The sequence below is a fragment of the Oncorhynchus kisutch genome, unplaced genomic scaffold (assembly GCF_002021735.2).
Source record: "Oncorhynchus kisutch isolate 150728-3 unplaced genomic scaffold, Okis_V2 scaffold1797, whole genome shotgun sequence".
NCBI classification, from domain to species: Eukaryota; Metazoa; Chordata; class Actinopteri; order Salmoniformes; family Salmonidae; genus Oncorhynchus; species Oncorhynchus kisutch.
This window is the reverse complement of record NW_022263742.1, coordinates 5,384-13,698: the sequence shown is the minus strand read 5'-3', so window position 1 is coordinate 13,698 and position 8,315 is coordinate 5,384. Positions and strand designations below refer to the sequence as shown.

Genomic DNA, 8,315 nt, shown 5'->3' with positions numbered 1-8,315 from the left:
CTGTTAAATTTTTGTATATATTGGCCATTATAAACTGGGTGTTTTGAGCCCTGAATGCTGATTGGCTGAAAGCTATGGTATATCAGAGCGTAAAACATTTATTTGTCCTCTTCTAATTAAGTTGGTAACCAGTTTATAATAACTGTGCTTTGTGTCACGTGTAAGAACAGCTCTTAGCTGTGGTATATTGTCCATATCCATGAGCATTTAAAGAATGGTCTAATTTCTTCCAATCAGAGTTTAAATGAAGATGATCCACATGATCATCAAAGTTTGGAAGGTCAAGTCCAGAAAATGAAGAATGATATCCTGGGTTTAAACTATCCAGAAGATAGTGAAGTGAAGGATCCCCTGCCTCAGATCGAGCTGAAGGCTGTGACAAGGAGAAAAGTTAAGGTGAGAGAATAGACTGAGGAGAGAAAGGGAAATCTGGGGTCTTACATGTCCACACTTTAAACCTGTCCAATATGCCATATAACATGTTGTTGTGAGGTTGGAGGGTAAATTGTCCTTACAACAGACTTCCATCTTTTAATATTCAATCACCAATGGTTTACTGTAGCTCTTCTCAAAGGCCTGTATAGCAACATACAGTATGTCATTGACTGTATTGTCTTTTTAGACCAAAAGGAGGACCAGTGCCAACAGGTCCACAGTTGAACAGAGCACTGATAGTGATGCGGCTGAGAGAGATTTTGTTGATAATCAGAATGATGAAGATGAGGAAACGGTGAAGAAGGATCCCCTGCCTCAGATGCAGCAGGATGCCGTGAAAAGAAATAAAGTCAAGGTAAGGGAATAGATTGAGCAGAGATGTGGATATTTGTGATATCTTTCATATCTATAACCTGCCCCTACAGCATGTTGTTCCGAGGAAGGTAAATTGCCCATGCAATACCGTTTTATCTCCTAATAGTAAATCTAGGGCTGACCCCATTTGGTCGACAGGCTGTTGGTTGACTGGGATTTCTTAAGTCGAGCAGCCGCAAAAGTTTGTTTTCTTCATGGTGCACATGGACACCTGTCTGATTCGCGCCTGTCTCAGTTGACTAATCCATTGCCGAGGCCACAGGGATGGCACAGTCCATCACGCTAAGACGTGATACTGACATTGTATATGGTTATATCATGTAAAAATAATGGTGTAACACTAATAAATCAAATATTATTTTATAACAAATGCGCTTTCTCCTGCATTGGATACGGTCGCTGTCCATGGTTCTGAAACATAAACTTCAGTGCTCCGTAGAATTGCCGCCCTTTCCTATGTTGCTATGTGCATAATAGCAAAGTTAACCAGCATATTGGGATTGAGAACAATGTTGCAGAGGCAGCAGCAGTAGCAGAGACGGGGAAACAGCCCTGGCATTAGCCTAATTGTCTAAGAAAATTGAGGAGAGAGGAAAACCCAACTAAATTAGGTCTATAATCAAAAGCCTAATTGTTAAATGTGCCTGGCTTTGTAAATCATCCATATACACTGCTCAAAGAAAGGGAACACTTAAACAACACAATGTAACTCCAAGTCAATCACACTTCTGTGATATCAAACTGTCCACTTAGGAAGCAACACTGATTGACAATACATTTCACATGCTGTTGTGCAAATGGAATAGACAACAGGCAATTAGCAAGAAACCCCCAATAAAGGAGTGGTTCTGCAGGTGGGGACCACAGACCACTTCTCAGTTCCTATGCTTCCTGGCTGATGTTTTGGTCACTTTTGAATGCTGGCGGTGTTTTCACTCTAGTGGTAGCATGAGACGGAGTCTACAACCCACACAAGTGGCTCAGGTAGTGCAGCTCGGATGGAACATCAATGCGAGCTGTGGCAAGAAGGTTTGCTGTGTCTGTCAGCGTAGTGTCCAGAGCATGGAGGCGCTACCAGGAGACAGGCCAGTACATCAGGAGACGTGGAGGAGGCCGTAGGAGGGCAACAACCCAGCAGCAGGACCGCTACCTCCGCCTTTGTGCAAGGAGTAGCAGGAGGAGCACTGCCAGAGCACTGCAAAATGACCACCAGCAGGCCACAAATGTGCATGTGTCTGCTCAAACGGTCAGAAACAGACTCCATGAGGGTGGTATGAGGGCCCGACGTCCACAGGTGGGGGTTGTGCTTACAGCCCAACACTGTGCAGGACGTTTTTCATTTGCCAGAGAACACCAAGATTGGCAAATTCTCCACTGGAGCCCTGTGCTCTTCACAGATGAAAGCAGGTTCACACTGAGCACATGTGACAGACGTGACAGTCTGGAGACGCCGTGGAGAACGTTCTGCTGCCTGCAACATCCTCCAGCATGACCGGTTTGGCGGAGGGTCAGTTATGGTGTGGGGTGGCATTTCTTTGGGGGGCCGCACAGCCCTCCATGTGCTCGCCAGAGGTAACCTGACTGCCATTAGGTACCGAGATGAGATCCTCAGACCCCTTGTGAGACCATATGCTGGTGCGGTTGGCCCTGGGTTCCTCCTAATGCTAGACAATGCTAGACCTCATGTGGCTGGAGTGTGTCAGCAGTTCCTGCAAGAGGAAGGCATTGCTGCTATGGACTGGCCCGCCCGTTCCCCAGACCTGAATCCAATTGAGCACATCTGGGACATCATGTCTCACTCCATCCACCAACGCCACGTTGCACCACAGACTGTCCAGGAGTTGGAGGATGCTTTAGTCAAGGTCTGGGAGGAGATCCCTCAGGAGACCATCCGCCACCTCATCAGGAGCATGCCCAGGCGTTGTAGGTAGGTCATACAGGTACGTGGAGGCCACACACACTACTGAGCCTCATTTTGACTTGTTTTAAGGACATGACATCAAAGTTGGATCAGCCTGTAGTGTGGTTTTCCACTTTCATTTTGAGTGTGACTCCAAATCCAGACCTCCATGGGTTGATAAATTTGATTTCCATTGATCATTTTTGTGTGACTTTGTTGTCAGCACATTCAACTATGTAAAGAAAAAGTATTTAATAAGAATATTTCATTCATTCAGATCTAGGATGTGTTTTTTTTGTGTTCCCTTTATTTTTTTGAGCAGTGTATATATTACCAGTCGAAAGGGTTTTTCTTTATTTTTACTATTTTCTACATTGTAGAATAATAGTGAAGACATCAAAACTATGAAATAACACATATGGAATCATTTAGGTATCAAAAAAATGTTAAACAAATCAAAATATATTTTACATTTGAGATTCTTCAAAGTAGCCCTTTGCCTTGATGGCAGCTTTGCACACGCTTGGCATTCTCTCAACCAGCTTCATGAGGTAGTCACCTGGAATGCATTTCATAAATTAATGTGTGCCTTGTTAAAAATTAAGTAAAGGAATTTCTTTCCTTCTTAATGCATTTGAGCCAATCAGTTGTGTTGTGACAAGGTAGTGTTGGTATACATAAGATAGCCCTATTTGGTAAAAGACCAAGTCCATATTATGGCAAAAACAGCTCAAATAAGCAAAGAGAAACAGCAGTCCGTCATTACTTTAAGACATGAAGTTCAGTCAATCCGGAAAATGTAAAGAACTTTGAACTTTTTATCAAGTGCAAAAACCATCAAGTCGCAAAAACCATCAAGCACAATGATGAAACTGGCTCTCATGAGGACCGCCACAGGAAAGGAAGACAGAGTTAACTCGGCTGCAGAGGATACGTTCTTTAGAGTTAACTGCACCTCACATTGCAGCCCAAATAAATGCTTCACAGAGTTCAAGTCACAGACACATCTCAACATCAACTGTTCAGAGGAGACTGCGTGAATCAGGCCTTCGTGGTCAAATTGCTGCGAAGAAAGCACAACTAAAGGACACCAATAAGAAGAAGAGACTTGCTTGGGCCAAGAAACACAAGCAATGGACATTAGACTGGTGGAAATCTGTCCTTTGGTCTGATAAGTCCAAATTCCAACAATGTCTTTGTGAGAGTAGGCGTACAGATGATCTCCGCATGTGTGGTTCCGACCATGAAGCATGGAGGAGGTGTGATAATGTGGGGGCGCTTTGTTGGTGACACGGTCTGTGATTTATTTAGAATTCAAGGCACACTTAACCAGCATGGCTACCATAGTATTCTGCAGTGATACGCCATCCCATCTGGTTTGCGTCTCCAGGCTGTGTAAGGGCTATTTGACCAAGAAGGAGAGTGATGGAGGGCTGCATCAGATGACCTGACATCCACAATCACCCAACCTCAACCCAATTGAGATGTTTTGGGATGAATTGGACCACAGAGTGAAGGAAAAGCAGCCAATAAGTTCTCAGCATATGTGGGAACTCCTTCAAGACTGTTGGAAAAGCATTCCAGGTGAAGCTGGTTGAGAGAATGCCAAGAGTGTGCAAAAATGCCATCAAGGCAAAGGATGGCTACTTTGAAGAATCTCAAATATAAAATATATTTTGATTTGTTTAACACTTTTTGGTACCTAAATGATTCCATATGTGTTATTTCATAGTTGTGATGTCTTCACTACTATTCTACAATGTAGAAAATAGTACAAATAAAGAAAAGCCTTGAATGAGTAGGTGTGTCCAAACTTTTGACTGGTACTGTATACATATATACAGGAGTAAGACAGATATAGCTTCTGTTGCCTGTTTGAGTATTTGTTTAATAGCCTACTGATTCTGTGAGCACCAAGCCTCATGCACCGGCAAAATGTTGAATTAAGCGATTTCACAGATTCGGCTGTTTTTAATATTTGCTATGCTGTAATAATGGCTTTATAATTTCTAGTCGTTAGAACAGACTGGTATTGCTTAACATTTGCTTAACCTTTTGCACGTAGGGGGCAGTATTTTCGTTTTTGGCTAAAAAACATACCCATTTGAAACGGCCTATTTCTCAGCCCCAGAAACTAGAATATGCATATAATTGTCAGATTAGGATAGAAAACACTCTAAAGTTTCCAGAACTGTAAAGAAGAAGTTTCCAGAACTGTAAAGAAGAAGTTTCCAGAACTGTAAGGAAGAAACTAAATGGCTGAAATGATATTGCGTCTTCAGCATGGACAGCACAATAAACAGTTGCTGTTATGCGGTGCCTTTTCGCTGCAGTAGGGAGGAGAGCGAGACAACGTGCACCTGTCACACAGGCACTCGCTGTCATTTCTTTTAATACAGTGTCACCATCGGGCTCTTTCTTGAGTCATTTGTGTGTCTTAATTATTTAATTAAACAGTGTGCTTAAAGCATCAGCCAAGCTCAGTGCCTATGTAGGTGATTGTATTCAAACACATAGGGTGTGTCTGATATGGAAAAATACATTTTAACATTAGAACAGGATTAGAACAGCCCTGCAATCAGTCTTACCCTTGCTCTACTCAAAGGGCTGTATTGGAATGGCTTCATACAGATCTACGTGTATATCATTGACTGTATTGTCTTTTTAGGCCAAGAGGACCAAGAGAAACAAAGTGGAGCAGATCACTGATGCAGGTCATAAATGAAACTCTAATTTCACTGAATGTAATCCTTTTGCATGTAAATGTAATTTAGTATGGACATCTATTGAGCAGAGGACTAATAGCAGAGTGCACATGTTATACTTTCTTGGCTACTTAACTTCACAAAGTACACAAAGTTGGCTAATACATATTTGCCTCAGGAGGTTACATGTTTTTTGACTTCTTTACCTTGGTGAATGCTGCTTTGCACACAGGTCCCTCTACATCTGTGGAATTCTCTGGGATGGCAGTTCAGGGGACATCTCACCAGGGACAATCTAATGAGAAGATCCTAAGTGAGTGTGTCTCCAGGGCCTGTCAGACCAGGGCTCTTGACCTCCCGCCAATCGATCCGGATGCTTTCAACCCGATTATCATCCGGTTTCTGGAAAAACTTACTGAGGAGTATGTCCAAACTTCTATTGTAGTATTTGAATGCAATGTCATCTGGAGGATTTTATAAATTGTATGTGTGTTGGTGTGCTTTTTGGTGCTAAAAAACATCTAATTATCTCCTATAGGCAATGGAGGCAGTTAAGCATTGGCAGGATGGACCCTGTAAGTCCCTTCACCCTGAAAATGATTCATAGATATATTAATAGATGTTTCAAGAATATTAGATACAAACCTTTTATCTATCTACAGTATCATCCACATTATCACAAACAGTTTCATTCAAAGAGCTTTTTAGTAGCCTACTGCTTTTCATGCTCTCCAATGTATGCCACTTTCATGATTCTCATGAACATATGTGAGATTGTTGGTATCTCTTCGAGGAGCTTGGTTTCAGAGCCCGGCTATGAGTAATCTACCTACACTGTTTCGGTCCTACAGGTGATGAGGGCATTGCTTGCAGAGATGTGCCTGGAGATTGTGCGGTTTGTATCTGAGGCCATCCTGGAGGTCATCATCCCTGCAATTTTCCGTTTTGTACGGATATACAGCCATGTGTCTCCAGTATCCAGCAAGTCTCTGACAGAATCAGAGAGATCCTCTAGCACAAACCTGAAGATTCGCAAGAGAGGCAGCAGCAAATCCTCAAGGTGTTGCACGGCCAAATCAAGCTCCTCTCGTAATGGGTATGTTCAGTCATTCCTAAAGAAACCGGTTTCACCTAACTATTCATAACCCATTTTGTGAAAATATGTTTTGTTTATCTGTGTAACAGTTTACTCTTAATGACCAATTTAACTGATTACTGAATGATGTATTAATGTCACTACCGTGTCTACTATTGAATATGGAATGCTGTATTGTTTGCTTTGTATTCTCAAAGGTCTCAGACAGTGTTGCCAAATACTCAGGGAGATGGTGAGTCTATATCATCTGAGCCACTCAGGGACTTTTTTGGGATCACTGAGGACAGTCTCCTCACTGGTGTCCAGGATTCCTTCAAAGAGTCGCTGAACAATGTCCTCTGTATCCAAAGAGAGGACCAGGTAGACACTCAAAGTCTATCCCGGGTTATTGTTGGAGAAGTGTCAAAGAAGGTCAATTCCATAATCTCTGTGGCCATCCAAACTCCCATCTCTGGCCGAATGTCCCCTGTTATTTTTGCCAGTGGTGGTGTCTCCAGCACCAAGGTGGTTGAGGAGATGGTGTCTGGCGTTTCCAACATACTTCAGATGTATATTAATGGGAAGAGTGTTGAGCAGATTGTTCTCAGAGAGGATGGTGTTGAGGTGGATATGACACATTTAACAGGACAGGTCATGACAGCCCTCAGTGGCACTGTTTTGAACTTCAGCAATAAGGAAGAAAATGACCCCGACAAGAGGGAACTGCTTTGTGTTGTTGCTGACCATATGAAGATGCTTGAAGCTTGTAAAAGTCCAGAGGAGATGCTAAAACAAGGAGAGAGCAACCTCAATATCAAAGGTGCCAAATCTAGTCTTCGTCTGTCAACACAAAGTATGGACAGACTACTCACTGAGGAGTTTCAGACCAAGGCCACTGAATCGATCCGGGAGATTGTTAAAAGATTCAGGGGTTGTACATCATGTTGTTCTGGCACAATATCATCTAGTCCAACTCCTCGGATAGGTGAGATCAGAGACCTTATGATTGACCCTGAGGCCTCTGAGTTGGTAAGTACCTTTGTTTCAGACATGGACAATCTTACCCAGTCTATCAGGGCATCCTGCTCCCCTGCACAGGGCGAGCAGATCCTTCTTGAAAATCATCGAAGTAAGATCTGGTCTTACACTGTTGGTTGTTACTACGACATAAAAAATACGCTGAAGAGGCTTCTTACCTGTCCAGAAAAAGGGTCTCTCGCAAGTACATTTGTGGGGAGCACAAAATATTCTTTCACAATGGTTCCAACTTTGTGCCTGGACGTCGGTCATTCCAGTAATGGTGAGGCTGACACATCGGACTCCATTTCTTGTAAACCACTTTTAATAACCCCCTCATCTATGAATGAACAAAAAGGACAAAGTGAGACCCCAAAACCTCTCTTGGCTCTCAACAAGTATTTGCAAAACCAAGTCCTCCTTGACACCACAAAAGCGATTGCCAGCCAGGTTCTAGTCTTGTATAAGACTGAGGTGATGGAGAAGTTCTCATCTTCTGTTGGAGAGTGTGATTCTGAAGAGTCTCTGGAGGCCATTCTATTTGTGGATGGCATCATGTCTGACTTGAATGATTTCACCAGTTCTTGTTCCCCCTCACCATCTGAGTTGTTAGACAGTGAACAATGTCTCTCCCATCTCACTTTTCCACTTGGTCTGCAGGACAGCACCACCAACAGTGAATCTACCCAGAGTCTTCCAATTATAAATATGAAGAAACTCTCCGGTGTGTCTTTCCAGACAAAGGCTAGAAAGGCAGTGAGTGAAGATCTGAGATATGTCAACCCCTTTACAAACAGCTTACTGGGAG

At 42.9% G+C, this 8,315-nt stretch overlaps 1 long non-coding RNA gene across 1 annotated transcript; it reads left to right on the top strand.

Annotated features, from left to right (window-relative positions):
* Positions 1-5,376: 5,376 nt before the first annotated feature.
* Positions 5,377-5,992, top strand: LOC116367861 (uncharacterized). Its single transcript, XR_004208468.1, has 3 exons — positions 5,377-5,424; positions 5,648-5,837; positions 5,954-5,992. It is a non-coding gene; the product is annotated as an uncharacterized LOC116367861 (long non-coding RNA).
* Positions 5,993-8,315: the final 2,323 nt, after the last annotated feature.